General features: G+C 48.6%; 1 long non-coding RNA gene across 5 annotated transcripts; it reads left to right on the top strand.

Annotated features, from left to right (window-relative positions):
• Window positions 1-10,455: 10,455 nt before the first annotated feature.
• LOC123387568 lies at window positions 10,456-19,467 on the top strand. Of its 5 annotated transcripts, none has more exons than XR_006602010.1 (5): window positions 10,456-10,586; window positions 12,885-13,477; window positions 13,583-13,704; window positions 15,298-15,363; window positions 18,816-19,467. It is a non-coding gene; the product is annotated as an uncharacterized LOC123387568 (long non-coding RNA). The 5 variants fall into 5 exon arrangements; XR_006602008.1 differs by having other exon boundaries at window positions 15,298-15,442; XR_006602009.1 differs by lacking the exon at window positions 18,816-19,467 and having other exon boundaries at window positions 13,352-13,477; window positions 15,298-15,619.
• Window positions 19,468-20,622: the final 1,155 nt, after the last annotated feature.

Genomic DNA, 20,622 nt, shown 5'->3' with positions numbered 1-20,622 from the left:
CCCCTGGAAGCTGCAAGCCTTCAAGACTCCAGGTATCCACGACAGTCACATCAGACAGATCCCCAGTGCACCTGCTGTCCAGGAAGAGACGGATCACAGATGCTTCCTGCTTCTCCATCTGCCCTGACAGCTCTTCTCAGCCAGTCAGTGCAGCTTAGAGCTTCCAGTGGATTCAGCACACTCTCTCATTACGGGTTTTTTATTACAGCTTTCCTGAGATCTTATTCACATATCATTCACTGATTTAAGGGTACAGTTCAGTTGTTCTCAGTACATTCACAGAGTTGTGCAACCATCACTATAACAAATTCAGAACATTTTCATCAGCCCTAAAAGAAACCTTGTATCACTCCCCCTTTTCTCCCATAGCCTCTCCCCAGCCCCGGGCAACCACTCATCTACCTTCTGTCTCTGTAGATTTGCCTTTTATGGACATTGGTTAAAACTGGAATCATTAAAAAAAAAAAACCTGGCACCATTGAACGCATTGTCCTTTGTGACGGGCTGTTACACATAGTATGTTGTCAGGCACATTCATGCTGTCATTAGGGTGTTAATTTGCATGTCCCTCAGTGAAGGAGAGAAAGCACATTTCCATATGCATGTTTATCTTTTAGATTTCTTCTGTGTCACTTTCCCATTTATCCCCTTTCCCAGTGTTCACTGTGCTCTGTCCCATGGGAGACCATCCTCCACGGACCACTTACCGACTGGGCTCTCCAAATGTTCCCGTGCCTTCTGGCTTCCACTCCAGTTTGGCAAACGGGAAGCTTTAGGGCATGTACTCTGTAAGTAGTCTGTCTGATGCTCACTGACCGGAGAAGTGGGCACACATCCTGTGGACTGGTGGTTGGTTGCTAACATGTGTGGCAAAGAATTTCTCCTCATTTGTGCCTTGCCTTTTCACTTTCTTAATGATGTCTTTTGTGATCAGCAGATATCAGTTTTAAGCTAATAACATACACAAATTTTTTCTCTATTGCAAATATCTTCCATGTTCTGCATAACAAGTTCTTTCTTAAATCAGAATCATAAAGCTTTTTTGTAAACTTTTCTGAAATTTTGTGGATTTTAATTGGTTTGTTTTTGCATGTGTATGGTGTGAAGAAAAGGTTCAAATCTAGGGTTTTCCTTCATGAATCGCTAGTAGTCAATTCACTTTTTTTGATAACTCCAGCCTTTCTCCTCTGTCCTAGAGTCCTACTTGTGTCAACAATCCAGGTTCCACATATAGTCGGCATTATTTCTAAACTCATTTTGTACACTGGTCTCCTTTTTCATCTCTGTGGCAATTTTCTTCTGATTATCCTAGCTTTATATTTTGGGTTGCATTAGATAAAGTAGGACCGTAAAAACACCAGAGTGTCTTTGCAACATTTTAAGTTTGAGAAGCACATTTCCAAATTCTGCAAAAATGTTTCACCTCAGCTTGGAACATGCATGTCAGGTGACTAAATGTGTTTGTTGCTCTGTGTGAGTCCCCAAATGACAGTGAAAGTCCCATGCGTATTGATTGTGGGGTTAAAAGAATTTTTAGTAACTAGGAGAATTGGCAAATAAAAAATCTGGGAATGAGGAGGATTGACTAAAAATGTAAGTTCTGGCCAAACTGGTGATGTGTCTGATGGATGCAAAGGACTGAGCATGAGTGAGGTGGGGGCTGCTCTTCGGTTCCATGGCTCTCACGGTCAGATAGTAAACATAAATCCCAATAAACAGAACAAACCTAAAACTTAAAAACCATGAAGGGTTTTTAATTCTTGAAAATCTCAATCTACATTGGCCCTGTTAGGGTTCTTGAATTTATTTCTTCTTGTTTCACTACCTGAGGAGAAGAATTCTGTCAGCTTCTCGATTGTGTAAACTAACGATCAAGTAAAACTACTTCCCAGAATTAGGGTAGATCTTAGGTTGGTTTCATAAGCAGGAATATTGGTTGTGGACTTTCCAGATCCTACATCCAATATTTAGCTCTTTTTCATGGAGTACCTCATTCCTGTCTCCTAACATGCTTGGGAAATTTTGCTACTGTTCTATGTATCTTCTCAGAGGCCAATCTGCTCAAGGTAATCAGAACCAAAGGAAAGGAGGAAAGAGTAAGCTATATGGAAAGCAGGAAAGGAAGCATGTATCCGGTAGTAAGAGAGGCTTAGAGGGACTCATGGAGAGGAGTGTACTTACTGAACCCTCCCTCCCACTCTAGTGCATATTCTCTCTCCCCTGCACACATGGACCCACATCCTCCTTCTCTCCACACACAGGCAGAGACCTCTGTGAAGTCTGGGCAGCTTGCATTGTGGTGGCCCAGCTCCTGGTGGAGAACTCCCCAGCCCTTATCCACCGAGGGATGCACCAGGAGGAGTGATGAGCCAGAGATGAGGGATGTTTTCTATCCTTGGGAGGAAATCAGACTGTTGAGAGAAGGGACTATCAACATTTTTCTAATTTCCTTTCTCATAAGGACTTTCTTCGTATCAGCCATTTAAAGATCTTAAACAAGGAATTCTTGCAGCTACCAACTTATTTCGCTGAGGCGTGGACAGTGAGCAGGTGAACATTGTCACCAACTTACCACATGCCAGAGGCTTCCCACACCTACATGCATGGGGTCAGCTCCACACACACGGAGCATCCTAGTGCCCCTCACACCCCCTGATTTTCTATGTCTTCTAACCTTACAGCTTCATCCCTCGTTTTGGGTGTCTTCCTGCCATGGGCTCTTCCCAGGGCTAACCTCTGCCTCCTTCCAGGTGGCCCCAGCAGGCCAGCTTGGCCCCAAGGGCATGGCCATCACATTTGTGTGAGATGAAAATGATGCCAAGATCCTCACTGATGTGCAGGGTCGCTTTGAGGTCAGTAGCAGTGAGCTGACAATGAGATGCACATCTCCTACAGCGAGTCTGGATCTCAGGAAACTGGCTTCTCCAACCCTTCAGTCTCCTTGATCCTTAGTGTATGTGTCCTGAACCATATAGTGCATGAAGTGGGCACCCAGTGCATGATGGCTTCATGACACCTTTATGCCCCCAACCTTGTTTCCAGGTTGGGATATTTGCTTATTTTTGTGTAGGGTCCCTCTCCTCTTTCATCCAATTATTTCTCTTTGTGCACCCCCAGTCTACCCTCTGACCCCATACCCCACACAAGCCCTCGCATGTATAGGCATCTGAATTCTGCCAACCCCTCAGGGCTTCTCCATGACTTAGGGTAATGGCCGTGTTTTCTCAGCAGGTACACGGCCACGGGAAAGGGCTCACCCATCCCTTCTGGAATGTGACACTCTGTTCAGGAGATGACAGCATGCATGAGGGTGGGGGGACACTACTTCCACCTGCACCCCCACGCTACCCCATGACTTCCCCCTTCTGCATCACCACCCCTCCTGAACCCCCATTCCCTTATTTATCAGAATTTTTCAAACAACATTAAAGTGAAATGTACACACATCTGTGGTATCTGTAAGTATCAGAGTCTGGGGTGAGGGTCTTTTAGGGCAGGATTCATGGTGGATGTCTGTAAGGGCTTGGGTCTCACGTACCATGCTGTGGAGTCCAGGTGACAGGCCAGTCAGGTCCTTTCCTTTTCTTGTAGTCCCTGTGACTGCTTTGAGATGTTGGACCTGCCGGCACCACAGATGAGTCGGGAAGAGTCTCTCCTTTGCATTGTTGGAAGACTTTGAGGAGGACTGGTGTTGAGTCTTCCTCCAATGTTTGGTAGAATTCACCAGTGAAGCCACCTGATCCAGTATGTCTCTGTGATTTGATTACTGATTCCATCTTCTTACTAGTTATGGATCTTGTCAGGTTGGCTGTTTTACATGATTAGTCTTCATAGGTTTTGTGTTTCAATGAATTTGTCCATTTCATCTAGAGTTTCCAATGTTTTCACATATTCTTGTTATTTCAGTATGGCATTTACCTGTTCATTAACTGCTGGTTTTTAATTGTTAAACTCTTTTACTTCACAAAATATAGAGTACTCAGAAGTTGTGAAATTAGGAGAAGTTGGGGCAACTGGGTGGCTGAGTGGGCTAAAGCCTCTGCCTTCGGCTCAGGTCATGATCTCAGGGTCCTGGGATGGAGCCCCACATCAGGCTCTCTGCTCGGCAGAGAGCCTGCTTCCTCCTCTCTCTGTCTGCTTCTCTGCCTACTTGTGATCTCTGTCTGTCAAATAAATAAATAAATAAATAATCTTAAAAAAAAAGAAATTAAGAGAAGTTTTTCAAAGAATGTAGGATAACTCAAACATACATGACCCATAAATAAAAACTGATATGTTTTATAGTTTATTCTTTCTAATTAATTTCTTTAAAAATTTTTTATTTGAACATAGTGAACACACAAGGTTACATTAGCTTCAAATAGAAAACACACTGATCACTTCTGTGATCACGTTATGCTCACCACAGTGTAGCTGCCGTCTGTAACCACACATGATGTGACAGTGATTCCCTGTGCTGTGCCTTTCATTCCTACCCCTCCTCATTCCAGAACTGGAGCCTGTGTCTCCCGCTCCCCTTCTCCCATTGTGCCCATCCCCCACCCCCTTGCCTCTGGCAACCATCAGTGGGTTCCCTATATTTACAGGTCTGATTCTGCTTTTTGTGTGTTTCTTTATCCACTTGTTTTGTTGTTTAGATTCCATGTATGAATGAAAATGTATGGTATTGTCTTTCTCAGTCTGGCTTCCTTCATTTAGCGGACATACCACCCTGTAATTCCATCCATTGTCAAAGTAACAAGATCTCTTCCTCATTTATGGCTGCTTAATATTCTATGGTTCATGTGTGGGTATGTGGGTTTGTGGGTGTGCGTGTGTGTGTGTGTGTGTGTACCACATCCTCCTTGTCTGTGTGACTCTGGGTGGCCACAGGGTGCATCAGTGTGGTTTTTGAAAAGACTTCACTCTGAATCTCATCTCGGATGAGGGTGCCCCCTAGTATATGGGTCCCTTCCCAGGTGCTACAGCTGAGGGAGACACTGGGTAGGGCCTGGCTGAAGACAAGAGAGGATCCCTGGGCCTTCTATCCTTGGTCCAGATGCCCCACACAGGGAGAAGTGTAAGGGTGTCCCCCACTGCTCTGCTCTCAAATGGATTCTGACAGAGAAGCCTGAATGGGGTCTGCACTGAATGTCAGGTAGAGATGTCTGGGCAGAGGCCTGGGCATCAGCGGGACAACAAAGAACCTTCCAGACAGCCCTGGACTCCACAAGGGTCAGCCTCAGGGCTGTGGCAGGGGGCACAGTAGAGGAGAGCTCAGGAGCCCTGGTGCCCTTTCTGAGGATTCTGTATCCCTTTGCAACTCCTCTCTCCAGCCCATAGATGGTAGTACAAGGGAAAACCACAAAGTAGAAACTATTTTTGACTCCTTCTTTCTGAATTTTTCAAAACTCAGTTAAACAAAATCATTTCTTATTTGGGAACAGCATCTCAATATCTACATCTTACTCCACAGTGTGGACATGTGCACTGGGGTTAGAAGACTAAGATCCCAGCTTCCCTAGGCCTCCGCTCCCTAGGGAAGATATAAGAGGGTACCCTGTGCTGGGCTCACAGCCAGAGTCACAGAAGTCTCTCTCCCAATGCAGCTGTCAGGCAGAGCTGACATTTTGTGTGAGTCCACTCCTGCCCCACAGGGGTCAAGTTTGAACCCACGGACTTATTAACACCACTCTTACCCCAGGGATTGTCTCCCATAATTGGGGGTTGAGAAAAGGCCCATATGTAGAACTAAGTCACCTCAAACCTCCTTGTCCCAATGACAGAGCCCAAGGAAGAGCCCCAACGCTTGTTCTTCCCCATCATCTCTCACACACTCAGCACCACCATCTGCCTGGAGTCCACCAGGACTAATGTCATTATGTCCCTTTCTTCATCTCTGTTGGTCACCCCTGGCCCCCAGATATTCTGCGCTCACACTCCATGACGCTCTGCACACCCTATCCTGCCTCATTTCACGCCCCCTCCCTGCTCCTGAACCTACCACTGTGCCCCATGGAATGCTCAGCCCATGATCAGCAAATGTCCACATCCTTTCAGGATGTTCCCTTCACCTCACAGCTCCGACAGAATCCAGGTCCCCCTGAGGACCTGGCTACCTGCAGAGTCCTCTCCCACAGGGTATCTCATCTCCCATGGACCTGGCACGCCTGCCCTGGAAATATCTGGGCTCTCAGTTCATCCAACCTCCCTTCCTTGTTCTTCATTTCTTCATCTTTTAAAGATTTTATTTATCTATTTGACAGACAGATACAGAGAGAAAACAAGCTGGCAGAGCAGCAGGCAGAGGGAGACTGAGACTGACTGACTAGGCTGAGAAGGGAGACTGATGTGGGACTCGATCCCAACCCTGGGATCATGACCTGAGTTGAAGGCAGCCACATAACCACATAATCAGTGTTTGTTCTCAACTAGATTATGGTGCGGGCTGTGACACATCTTTTACCGTCAGCTTGAGGGAGTGCAACTGATTCCCGGCCCCAGCTGTGTGCTCTCAGATCTGATGCCATGTGCGCTCTGAGATGCCACTTCCTATGGAATTCCTCCAGCCAGTTCTTGAGAACAGCAAGGAAACTAAGGCAAGACTCTTCCTCTTCTGCAGGTTAACTGAGGCTCCAGGGCTCCCCGACACCCTGATGAACTTGCCTGACTCTGCACTGGGTCTAGGACGCTTCCAGACAATCTTCCTTTGTTGTTTCCTTCCCTGGGATTCAGACTTGCATCAAGATTTGCTGTTCTCCCAGCTTTTCTGGATCCTTCCCCATGTCTTCTCACAAGGGTTTCTCCTAACAAATTCCTGGCATTATCATGCTGTACTGGGGTCTGTTCCCCACAAACACTGAAACACCAGTGGCATCAGGAATGGCCCAGGAATTCAGGCAGAAAGATGGGGATTGGGGAAGAGCTCACACACTGCCTGGCAGACCAGGTGTCCACTGACCACGCTGGAAGGTGGGACACAAAGGGCGGCTGAACTGCTGCAGGTGTTGCTGGAGGTGAGCCTAGAAACTGTCCTGGTCTGGGGGAAAGCTATGGCAGTTGGGATGACAGAAGCTGGTGGAAAATAATTGGGGTGGGGGCTGCAGAATCAGTGGGGTTCAGGTTGCTGGTGATCTCTACTGATGCATCATAGAAAGATCATGGGAATCTGAGGGCTGTTAACAAGCAGTGAGTGACTAGACAAGAGAGCCTCTGCAGTATCTTACAGAGGCAGCTGTGTCCTGTAGAGGAAGATGCATAGAGCTGAATGGCAGCTGAATCATAATGGGAGAGTGGAAAAACTCCAGAGAGGTTTGGACACTCAGCCACGGCAGACCTGTGATGTGGCACTCAGTGCCCCTGTGAGGAAAACCTAAGATCCTGCAGACTTGATCAAGTTCCTCCCAGTGGATGCCCTTCAGCACCCTCTGGACACACAGAGGAGGCTCGCCCTTCTCTATTAATGGTTAACACTTCCTGTGCTGTCAGATGGTGCAGAAGACTCACCCCTAGGTGCATGTGGTATCCACCCAGGAGTTTTGCAAGAACTACCCAGCATGCATGTGTAGGAACATGAGCAGCAGCCCTGGGACTGAACTCTGAGGGTGCTTGATCAAAGGACAGGAATGTCAGGCTGGCAAAGAAAAAATGCATTGACTGGGGGCACTTTTCAGGATGTGGATTTATCCAGGACCCCAGGACATGGGACAATCTCACTGTTGGGGTGGCTCTATGTAAACTGGAAAAAAGTGTCCAACTCTCCACAAGGTTGACCTGGTAGTTGCCCCAGTAGACAGCAAAGGATGGGATCAAGAAGCTGAAGGAAGTGGACATGCGGAACGCAGGCATGATATGAGGCCAGAACACCCACCAAGGGATTATGTTCCTCAGGAAGATCCAGAAGACTCACCTTTCCCCAAAGCCAAGGTGCTGGCAAGAGGAAACTGCATCACTAAGAAATTTGAGTGTATTTTCCTCTATAGGGCAGGGATCATGTAAGGGACAGAGGTCCTAGAGTTAGCTCCTTAACATCAGTGGGGATGAAAGGGCCTTGAAGAGATGAGTGGGAGCTCCATGACCAGCAGATTGGATGAAGGAAATCCAGTAAGTACCCCCTGGTTATTCCCCTTTCCCCCAGTTAGTCAATCAAACACTCAAGTAAGTGCTGCTGGGTAGGGACCTTGTTGATATAAGTAAGGCCTCAAATCAGCTGACTTTAAGACAGGGAGATTCCCTTAGGTACAACTGTCCTGATCAGGTGAGTCTTTAAAGGGCTGGGCTCTTCCTGAGCAAAAAAGATCCTAAGTGTGAAAAGGATTCAATGTGAAGGGTTTTCTCTATTGTTGGCTTTGAAAAGGGAGGGCAAAATGGCAAAGATGCTTGTGGGCATGGGGACCATTCCAGCTGCCAAGGAAACGGGGACCTCAGCCTTGTAACTGTAGGAAACAGAATTCTTCCAACAGTTCTGTATGAACTTGAAGGAGCAGAACACATCAAGATGAGAACACAGTTTTGTGAAATCCTGAGTAAGAGCCCATCTACACCATGCCTGAATTTCTTTTTCTTTTTATATTTTTTTAAGTAGGGTCCATAGCCAACACAGGGCTCCAACTCATGACCCTAGGACCAAGAGTCACACACTCTACCAACGTCGCCCGCCAGGAGCCCCCCATGCCTGGATTTCTGACTAAAAAACGATAAGCGAAATAACTGGTGTTGTTTTGAGCCATGAAGCCTTGGTAATTAGCTATGCAGTAATCGAAAATGAATACCCAGGCTCACTCTGCAACAAATAAACACATAGCACTTCTTCCCCTGAAATGAATTTATGAACTATTGTGCACACTAATTGCATGCAACAAAACCTTTCTCGATTTTTTACTATATTCCCCTTTGTGATTTTTATGGAATGAATTACGTTCTAATAGAGACATATTTCATTCATTCATTCATTTATTCAACAACAATTAATTTAGTGCCTACTATGTACCAGGAATAGCTTTCTATGCTGCAGATACAGTTTTCACCAAAGTGGTCCAAATCACCTGTGCTAGTGTGTTCCCTATTCTAGAGGCTTCCCAGGAGTGAGATGGATCCATTGGAGCATTTTCAGTGAAGACATGACATGAGCTGACTCATGTCATCAGGATCGCTGACCCCTGTGGGGACAAGGGTCCTGGGTGGCAGGTGATGGGGAGGCACCAGGGCCCCAGTTCAGGAATCAGAGGTAGTGGACACAAGGGGAGGAGAGGGCCTGATGGATGAGAGAGACAGAGAGAAGGGCTGCAGATGCAGGCTGAGGGAGAGAAGCAGAGGTAACAGATTCTAAAACAGGAATTCTCAGACTTAAATATGCTGGCATATAGATTTTTAATTCATATATATTTAAAGGGCTTAGCAAGATATTCTGTGCATCTGGTATTAACTACACTCTGTGGGGCTGCCTGAAAAACAGTTGCCTCCTCATGGTAATCAGATAATACCTAGAGCCCCAATAACCACGCCCATGCCTTAGGTCTGGACTCACACACAGGGAATGCATGGACATGGGGGAAGTGCATTTCTACTGCTTTGAACACTTGCCACTTCCAGGTGATCCAAGCGTGGACAGGCTTCCAGCTGAAATACACAATAACAATTGTGTATCCCTGCACTGAGGGTATGTCCAGGACTCGCACAATCTTGGGGCTAGGGAATGAAGATAATTTCAGAACACAGCAGTCACTGATACTGTTTGGGGAAACGGAAAAGCTCTGTGAGTCTGACTGCTGTGATATACAAGTTTACACATTTCTGTGGGAAGGGGCCAAAATCACTTTCACAGACTAGACTGCTGATGTTCAGGGATTATCAAGACTGTGCTACCAAGACAGTGAATTCACAAAAAGGACACTGGTCTCAGTGAGAATTTGCAGCTGTTGCACCAGACCCAGCTTCTTGAGGTGTAAATAGAAAGCCCTGTCCCTCCATCTCTGTTCCCAGGGCTGCTCGCGCTCTCTCTCTCTCTCTCTCTCTCTCTCTCGTAGCAAATGCCCTGGGGTGAGTTCCCTCTAGAAGAGTCCAGACAGAGAGACAGAGGTGAGGGTGAGAGGTAAGAAAGTCCAGTTCAGCAGATACTCCGGAAAGGACTGCGGAGAAGAGGGGCTGAGTCCAAACTGAGGGTCTCTGCCTGGATTCCTCAGAGCCCCTGGGAAGACAGGGTGACAAAGTGATCACCTGATCACCGTGTAGGAGGAGAGGGGTCAGGGCAAAGACTCAGATCCCCAGGAGGGACTGGTCTTCAGAGTCTCAGAAGCAAGGGCAGCGGTGCCCTAGGGTAGCCCAGCGCCAGGGAGTCCCCATCTCCCCGGGTTTCACTTCTCCCTTTTACAGCCTGTATCTGGTCCGCCTGCCTGGATACCCATGACGCGCAAAAAAACTTCGCACTCCCATTGGGTGACAGGTTTCTGGAGAAGCCAATCAGCGGCTCCGCGGTTCCACATTCTGAAGTCTTTAGCAGGCCCGCCAGGACTTTGCTACTTCTCCGACCTTGAAGGTCTGGGTCGTCGAGTCCCGGAACAGACTGCTGTTGCTTGCTTGTGCCGTGGCCGTGACCGAGACCTGGTCAGGTGAGTGCGGGGCGGTAGGAAAAGGCAGCAGCTGCGGGGCGGGAGCGAGGGGACCTCCTTGCGGGGACGCGGGACTCCCGGGGAAGGCGCCTCACCGTCGCCCCCTCCCGAGACCCCCCAGCCGCCCCCGGCCCCGCTGGGGTCTGTGCTCCCACTTCTCTCCCCATCTCCTCCCTGCTCTCCCCCACTCGGTGCCCGCTCCCCCTGCCCTCGTGGCTGCATCCACCTGAGCCTTGGGCCCGGCGAGGAGGAGGGTCGGGCGGGGTCGCAGCCCCTCCATGCCCGCAGGCTCCCTCCCGGTGAGGTATTTCCACACCGGCATGTCCCGCCCGGCCCCAGGAGCCCCACTCTCCGCCACTGCCCTCCTGTCTCCCGACCCCTACTGCTCTGCATTTTCCTCCCTCATCTGCTCCCCTCTCCATCCCTATCTGTGTTTCTCTTCCCAGGGAACTGGGGACTCTTAATGTCTGGTTGAAATTAAAACTCTGGGGGCACCTGGGTGGCTCAGTGGGTTAAAGCCTCTGCCTTCAGCTCAGGTCATGATCCCAGAGTCCTGGGATCAAGCCCCACATCGGACTCTCTACTCCGCAGGGAGCCTGCTTCCCTTCCTCTCTCTCTGCCTGTCTCTCTGCCTACTTGTGATCTCTCTCTCTCTCTCTGTCAAATAAATAAATAAAATCTAAAACAAACAAAAGAAAAAAAACAAACAAAAAACTCTGGATGCAGTTTGTTTGCTTCAGTGCTTGCCTGGAGGGGTTGATGGGTTACTTAAAAAACGGAGGATTCCTAGTGTTCCGGAGAGGAAATAAAAGCACTGAGAGCCTGCCAGGTTCTGCAAGTTTGCTGGGCTTCCTCTGGGGGTGGGGAGAAGAGAGGCTGCAAGGAGCCAGCATGGACTGTGCCCAGCCTGTGCTACTTGCATCCTGGGCTTTGACATGGTCACTCCTCTGCTGGGTCATCATCACTGCTCCCTTGACCCTGTCCCTTCAGTAGAACCTGTCTGATGTCCCATCTGATGTCCCATCAGGCCCTGCGGTCACAGGGACTTGGATCTCCCCTGTCTCCAGGACCTTGTGCAGCAAGAGCTTCCTGTGAGCAGGACAGTCTAGACTCAGAACTGGGTCAGGACTCAGCCCCCAAGTTTTGCCTGTCTTTTCTCCTCCTCCTTCCCTCCCCCATCCTTCCCCCTCCTCCTCCTAGTCCCCCTCCCGTTTTTTTTTCTTTTTCTTTGGAGGCTTAGGCCAGTTCTTCTCCTGTAAGAGTTCTGGTCTCATGTCCCTCCGGATTCATAGAGTGATGAAGCAGTGTCTAATCTGAATACACATTTGTCTGGAATATATGACCCGTAAGACTATGCACAACTTTGCTGAAGGAAGAACTGTCGTTGTTTCCTGTGCTGTGCAGGAGGGATGGTGTGGGAAGGAGGACATGGGGACGTGGAGGAGACACCACTGGTGAGAAAAGTGACAGCTGCCACAAACAGCTGTGGCCTGAGACTCATCTAGAAGAGAAGTGCTTTTGTGGATCATTTCTCCAAGTGATAATTGAGCGTCAGACACAGGAACACTACTATAGCATCTAGGACACCTCAGTGAAGTAGAAACAGACCAAATGGGCCCACCTGGTGGGGTGTATGTGCTGGTAGTGAGGGGCAGACTGTGCTAGTAACTAAGGGAAGTGTGTGTGTTAGAGGTTGGGAAGTGCAGTGAGGGAGGGGACCCAGAGGAGACCTGCGTGGGGACAGGGAAGACGGCTACTTTACTGGGGTGGTACATGTGAGCCTCACTGAGAACATGAGCTCTGAGGGGATTGAAGGACATGAAGGAATTTTGTAAGAGGAGGTCTGGGGGTAGTTCTTTCCAGGCAGGGAACCTCTGGTTCACCCTCACTAGGGCAGGGGAATGTCCTGTGTTCAAAAAAGGGTGAGGAGTGGAATCACAAGAAATGTCTTGATGGAATCCCATCTGTGGCAGACTGGCAGAAATAGAGGGAGACAAGGATTACCCAGGCAGCACGATGCAGGAAAGAAACAACATGGTTGAGTGTAGTGATGGTGCTTTCCTAGAGAATTAAAAGGTCTGACAAATGAGGGGGGAAATATTCCGAGAGGACGACCTCTTAGGTTCCACAAAGTTGAGACAGACCTTTCCACATACAGAATGATTCTTTTTTTTTTTAAGATTTTATTTATTTATTTGACAGAGAGAGATCACAAGTAGATAGAGAGGCAGGCAGAGAGAGAGAGAGGGAAGCAGGCTCCCTGCCGAGCAGAGAGCCCAATGCGGGACTCTATCCCAGGACCCCGAGATCATAACCTGAGCTGAAGGCAGCGGCTTAACCCACTGAGCCACCCAGGCACCCCTACAGCATGATTCTTGCAGCTAAGACCCTGCTTGGATAACACAACTCAGCCTGCAGGTCATCTCCAGCAGGGGACCCAGAGTGATAACTATGTTGCTCTGTGACTGTGCAGGGTAACAGCCTGGTAAGTGCAGATTTATGAACACATCCAGCGCAGAGACATTCCTACCCTCCATTCCTCCCATCTGTCACCTGGAACATCCCTGTGCAGGTTCTATAATAAGGCCCAATGGTCCCCACCTCCTGGTCCACATGCCCTTATGGAATCTCCTCCTACTGAGTATGGGGTGGGGGTACCTAGAATATCTTTTAACCAAAGAAATCTGTCAGTGGTGACCTTGGAATATAAACAATCATGAATTCCATTTGCCTGCTGAGTTTCTACCATCTTCTCCACCTGTAAGCTCTGATGAAGCAAGCAGCTGTGTTGGAAAGACCAGAAACTCAGGCCAGCCTGCTGCCTACATCCATCAAGAAGCTGAGGCCCCCAGTCCACCAGCCCACAAAGAACTACTCAGTCCTCCCCAGAGGTCAGCCCTCCCCTTTCTTGAAGACAAACATCCCATTTTCTCTTTCCAACATGAATGTCAAGTTCTTACCAACCTACTTGCATTCCTCTCACTCTATCTGGAAAGGCCCATGAGGGAACTACTGTCAGGCTACCAGAAAGTGCCACCTTCACGTCACTTCTCACCTTGGAGAGCAGGCCTCACCAGGAAGTCAGCTGGAAGAAGACAGGTCACAGATAGCAGGATTGGTAGGTCATGAATGCTCACCCCAGTGTCTCTCAGGCTCACTCGGGTTGTGCTTTCAGGCTATGAACAAAACAGTAAGTGAACTCTGCCCACCCATGGCTGGTCTCCCCACTTCTGTATGCAGCCCACCTCACACCCCAGATGCAGACTCCACTGATTCCCTCCCTACAGCCCAGAGGTGCCCTCCTTCCCCTCCACCTCCAGCAAACACACTCCATCCGCCAACGTACAACCAGCTCTCCTATCCCCTCAAACCCCATGGATTCCCTTACAGGGACAGTGAGAAATGCATACGCCTGACAAGACTCAGTGCTAGAGAAGGAGAAGCTGTCAGAGCCACAGAAGGTGGTGACCCTTACTGAGGCAGATGAACAGTTATCAGTGGTCAAAAAAAATAAAATAAAATAAAATAAATGGTGTGCACTTCGACTCAGCACCTGACCATTTTGTTAGTCATGGCTCAACCAATTGACTCAGTTAAGCTCATAGTGACCCTGGTTTCCTTCCCTATAAATTGGAGTTGGTACCTTTCCCTATATCACAGGGTTATTAGGACATTTTAAATGATTCAATTCATATAAATCCCTTAAAACTGTGTCTGACGCTTTTATCGAGAAGAACCCTGGGGAGGAAGAGAGTCCCACCAAAGTAATTCCTGTTCTCTTCTTCCTACCATGATGTGTACCAGTTCGCCCCCTCACTCATCACCCCGAGCCCCTCTCACTTTCTTACCTGCTGCAGATGGAACTTGTAACCCATGTGGTGGGGTGGGGGTGGGGCAACCATGAATCGGACAGAGTGGACACAAGGATGAGGAATTCTCAGAGCGGGGTGCATGTGCGCACGCGCACACTCACACACACACACACAGGCATACGTATGCATATGGACACTCATACATGCTTGCACGTGCTCACTCACACACGTATATACAAACCTCCACACAAATTCCTGTACACATTTCTACAAGATTGTGAACCTGCCCTCCCCAGACAGACATATGTACATGACACCTCTGCATCACATTTCCCACTTTATTTGGGGTCTGACTTACTCTTCCTCTGCCTAAGAAATCTAGGATCTTGATGGCAGTTGTGCATCGACTGATGAACTGATAAAGAAGAGGTGGTGGACAGATAGATACATAGATAGACAGGCAGACACAATGGAATATTACTCAGCCTTCAAAAAGAAAGTAACCTTGCCATTTGCAAAGACCTATGTGGAACCAGAAGTTATTATGCAAAGTGAAATAAGTCTGTCAGAGAAAGATAAATACCATTTGATTTCATTCATATGTGGAATTTAGAAAACAAAACAGATGAACATAGAAGGGAAGAAAAAGTAAAATAAAAATAGAGAGGAAGGCAAACCATAAGAGACTCTTAATGAGGGTTGCTAGAAGGGAGGTGAGTGGGGGGGAAGGGATAATTGGGTGATGGGCATTAAGAAGGGTACATGATGTTAAGAGCACTGAGTGGTATATGCAACTGACTAATCGCTAATTTCTACCCCAAACCAAATAATGTAATAATAAAGTATATGCTAACTAAAATGAATTTAAATAAAAATGTTGTTTTTTTTTTTTAATTTAGGATCTTTAGGGAGAAGGACCAGAGGATTTTTTTCCCACCAGAGAGACCTCCTCGGCAGGAACTCTGGTACTCTCTGGATTTCTTGCATACCTGCTCCTGGAACCCTCCTACAGGAATCCAGAGGCAACCATGTGCATTGTCCCAGGTGGTGTTGGGGCTCTGGGGTCCAGCAGGTCTCCAGCCTCCCACCTTCTCCTAGCCTGCCCTCCCACCAGCCAGGGATACCACATCCCGCCCCCATCCCCAGGAGCCAGTAGCCTCCATATCTGTTTCAGAATAAATAGGAACAGAAGTTTCAGTTGAACCCTTGGGGTGAGACAGGTATAGATCAGAATGAGGAGACTAGATCTCCTTTCCACCTGAGTTCTTGTTCTTCTAGAACACAACTCTAGCAACTATAGTTCCATCAATCTAAACCCCTGCTAAAACAACCCCAGAGATCAGAGCATCAATGAGAACCTGGCCAGGAAAGCCCCCTTGAGGAGCATGGTGGGCTGGGCAAATGGATCAGAGGTGAAAAGGAAAACAGGGATACCCTGTGCCCTGCTGGAAGTCTCTAGAAAGCTCCTGGGTCCTTGATATGAGGCTCCACTGCTCATCTCTCCTCCACTCCCCCACTGTCTCATAGTGATGGGCCCTGGCATCCTTTCATGCTGCACGTGGCACGTGTATCTCTCATCTCCAGAAGGCAGCACAATGGCCACCCACTTCTGGATGGTTCCATCCCCTTCTGCCTGGTCTCCACAAGCTCCTTGTTCTAGACCTGGTGCTCCTTGGCCCACTACAGGTCATAGTCATCTCTGTAGGGGAGGAGCCCAGGTTGCACAGCCCCTCAGGGTGACCCCACAGTCAGAGAGAGGGTGGCTGGTCACCTGTGTTCTGGGAGGCTCTGTGGAAGAGCAAACAGGGAGCACTAAGACAAAGCCTTCTGGAAAAGCATCAACTCCACAGACCAAGATGTAATACCTGGGGAGGGTCTGGCTGCTTGCCAGGGAGAGGCAGGGAGTGTTCCCTATCGGGGCAGAAGTAACCGGCACTAGCCAGGCCCGGGGCCCAAGGCAAGAGGGTGAGAACTGCTTCTAACATTCTCCTCCAAGGGCCGACCCTTTTCAGAGACTCTCCACCCGCTTATGAAGCCTGGAACTCAGTATCTCTAGTTCAGTATTGATAGGTCCTCACAGCTACTGTGTCTCTGGTTTGAGGAAGAGCCTGAAGAGTGAGAAACCTCCATGAGCCTCAGAGCTACTACCGTGCTCTCCCGCAAGAACGTTCCCCAGCGTGGGCCTAAGAAGTGTGTGCCATGGCACTGCCCAGGGGACTCGGGATGGGCCGCTGTCCTCAGCGCATGGCCCCCCATCCCACACTAGATGTCTTCCACCTCTGTGTGTGAGTAGCTCTGGAGAGAGGGTGGCCCCAGGCTGGACTAGGAAGTGCTTGTAGGGCTGGGCTGTGGGGAGTCCTTACCAGTGCCGCTGAGTTCTTGTCCTAAACCCCGTGTCTCTGCAGCAATAGGAACCGCGGCTTCTTGAGTCCATCTTGTCCCTCAATGAAGTGCCCACTGGCCTCCTGTCTCTGCTGGGGTAGCAGCAACAAAGAGACTACCATGGATGGCAGAGGTTCCATGTTCAAACTCAGTCACTGTCATGTCCTGGTCATCCCGTGCCACCCCAAGGTCCCATTATCCTCCTGGAGCTCCAGCCACAGTGACCTGCAAGGTCAGGGTCCTGCCCAGGACCAGGCAGTGTCAGTCAGGACAGAGCACATCTCCGGAGCCCCCAGCATTTGTCTCTGCATCCCACCCCCACCAGCTTCTCAGTAGGGAACATTCACTGTGTAGATTGTGCTAGTTTGACACAGTAAGAATGACATACTTGGTCTTGCTCCTCAGTTCCTGCACAGCTCTTAACACCTCTGTAACAGCCTGAGTGATGGGAGTCATAGGAACAGGTCTTCTAAGAGTTTGTTCTCAGATCCTGAAAAAAACTGCTGGAAAGATCCCTGTCCCATCCTTACACACTGTACCAAACCTCCCCGCATGCCATCTCTCTTCTCTGATGCTGTGAGCCCTGAGAAGGCAGGACTCTGTCGGGACCTGAAACAGAACCATCTGGCAAACTGGAATTCATGTTCCTATATGGATCTGCTGGGAAAGTCTGAGCAGCCTCCCTCTTCAGCTCTAATTGTGCTTCTTACTGGATTATGCCTGGATGCCACATGCAGGGTCCTCCACTGACTGATTCATATGCTAAACCCTCCAGATATTAACTAGAAATGATTAACTACACCTATCTCCTGACCTCCCTGTGTCCAATGTCACCCACACCTTGCCCACTCTAACTGCTTGGGACCTCACCCCCACCCCCCATAAACCCAGATCATGTGTACAATCTGTACACATCAGGGTCTACACAGAGTTGCAGCTCATTCATGAACTTTCCCCGACCACTGGGGGTCTGGTCTATGAACCCTATAAACTGTGTCTCTGTTTTTCGTGTGACATCTATGGAGGCATCGGTCTTTAGTAGCTCTCAGTCTGCCTCACACACTCAGTCATGTGATCTCAGAAGGGTGGGCGTCTCCCCATCTTCACTGTAGGCTCTGTGAGGACAAACACTAGCTTATACTTTCTGGTTCCTCCCCTACAGGGACCTAAACTGTGTCCATGACCCACTAAGTCTGTTAGTTAACTACTTAATGACACAAGGACCCTACCCCCCTGAGCAGACTGTCCCTGCTTCACTCTCACATGACAGCTTGTGCGCACCTGCCTGCTCCAGCCTGACAAGAGGATCTCACACTCCTGGGGGTCAGGGTCAGGGGTGTGCTTGGCCCCTCTGCTTTCTCCCAGGCCCCAAGCTGCTGGCTGTCCCAGCTGCTCTTTGTCCAGACTGAGCCCCGGGGTTTAGCGGTAGGATCGCTGCACATTCCTCAGGTTTGGGGGTTACTTTTCATCTGGCTCGTGAAGATCTTGGTCTTGTCATCCAAAGAACTTGGCTCCTTCATGCACCACTCGACTCCAAACTGTCTCCCTCTCCTCAGGGTCATAGTAGAGGAAGGTCCATGAAGCCCAAGGCAGGAAATGCCTCCTAGAGCAGCTCTGACCCCGCTGAGGGGGAATACTGTCCTGAGCTGAGCAAGGAAGCAGGGGAGGGGGAGTTTCGGAGGAGGCTCCAGGATTAACTGAGTGAGGACCTAGTGATGCACCTGTGGGGAAAGCATGTGTATCTGTGTGTGTGTGTGTGTGTGTGTATGCCCACACACACGTGTGTTGTGTGACAGGAGAGACAGGGCACACAACATAACACAATGGGAGACAATGACACAACAAACCTCCCTGTCCCTCGCCCCCTGTGACAGTCATATTCCAATCCCACACCCATGGTGTCCCCATACAATGCACAGATTGTGTGTGATTTCCTGCAAAGCAAACACTCTTTGGCATATCCAGATTAAAACAAACAAACAAACAAAACCTGTGCTACTTTTATCAAAACTCACTGGTGTCTTGCTCTTCCCAGCCGTGTAAAGATGACATGCAGATCACACCCCATAGCTGTGTGAGAGCTGAACATTTGAACCCATGCTGTCCGCGCTAAGTATGCAACAGAAATCATCGGCCATCGCCAAAAAGAACCGTTTGAAGAACATTATAAATGAGCTGCAGGCAGGAACGTCCTGGGAACAGTAGAACTTTCTGTAATAGTAATGATGGGTGTTAAGTTCAGCAAACATGGAAATGGTGTCATCAGAAGCTCCTGCTGTCCTCTGAGCTGTGAAGCCAAGCATCAAATGTTTACACAGTGCACTTTCTGTTCACAGGATTCTCTTGTTCACAGGCATTACTCCTCCAGTAAATGATCATCTGAGATGATTGCCAGAGAGGAGGGGTGGGGTCTTGGAACATGCGGGAGGGGCAGTGGGGACACAGTCTTCCAATTCCAGAATGAATAAGTGACGGAAATAAAAGTCACAGCACGAGGAAGACAGATGATGATACTGTCATAGGGCTGCATCGGGCAAATGCGAGCTACACCTGTGAGGAATAGAGTGTAACATATGAACTTGTCACATCATTACTTTGTACCCCTGAGACTAATGGAATATTATGTGTCAACTATACCCCCAATTTAAATACTCTTAAAAATTATTTTCTTGGGGTGCCTGGGTGGCTCGGTGGGTTAAAGCCTCTGCCTTCAGCTCACATCATGATCCCAGGGTCCTGGGATTGAGTCCCAAGTCAGGCTTTCTGCTCAGTGGGGACACTGTTCCTCTTCTCTCTCTGCCTGCCTCTCTGCCTACTTGTGATCTCCATCTGTCAAATAAATAAATAAAATCTTTTTAAAAAATTATCTTCCCTACATTTCATCTGTTTTAACATTTTACATTAAATGAATATACACAGCGAATTCTAATATTGGATATGATAATTGATTAAATGTATAATGTATATTTAACTTACACAAAGTAAGCTGCAAACAATTAAAAATATAAATAACTAAACGTCTGAGAAGATTTGATACTGTCTGTGAATATTTGGATGGAAAACATGTCACTGGGCAGGCCTGGTCCTCCCACAGCGCTAAGATGGCAAAAACCACTGACCATGATGTGAAACCTGTTAAGAGTCACTTAATAAGAAATCTTGCAATTGGAGGAGAGAAATGGGAAATAAACTCCTGTTCAGAGAGTCGGCTTTAATGACTTGTTTATGAACAGTGATGTCAATACTCTCTTTAGCTTTAGCAGAGAGAGATGTTACTCATTAGGGTATCTGGATTAATTTGAGAAAGGAAGAATTAATTAGCATACAAAAGTAATACAGGAATCAAAGAGGAAAAGCAGTCCATACTATTTTTCAAATTTAACTGACGGGATGTCTGACATGACAGGTACATGGAGCAGACCAGGGAGATACCTGGGGTGGTTCAGAGTCAAGTGTTCAGGGAGCTTCAGAGTGTGCAGGGAGGACGGTGTGTCAGCAGAGCCGTCTAGAACCAGAAGGAAAACACAGGCACAGGAACACAATTGTGGCCCTGCTGGGACTTCTCCCACCCCTGCCCCTGAGTGGGAACCTGCGGACTCAGGCACCAGGGCATCTCCACAAGATCACCAGAGCCAGAGCTCAGCAGAGCGGGGCTTCTCCATCTGTTCATTCCTAAAGCCCAGGCCTTGTTCGTGGCCCTTGGTGGCCACCACTTGCTCTGCTGCAGGGCTGTGCCCATGTGGGCAGAGGTCATGAACATCTCAGTCCCCAGCAGCTCCCAGAGGAGGGAAGGGCCAATAGGCATTTCCTGGAATCAAGCCCAGCATCGGGCTCTCTGCTCA

This window comes from Mustela putorius, unplaced genomic scaffold, assembly GCF_011764305.1.
Source record: "Mustela putorius furo isolate JIRA1106 unplaced genomic scaffold, ASM1176430v1.1 tig00003856_pilon_pilon_pilon, whole genome shotgun sequence".
Classification (NCBI taxonomy): Eukaryota; Metazoa; Chordata; class Mammalia; order Carnivora; family Mustelidae; genus Mustela; species Mustela putorius.
This window is presented reverse-complemented; position numbering and strand designations above follow the sequence as displayed.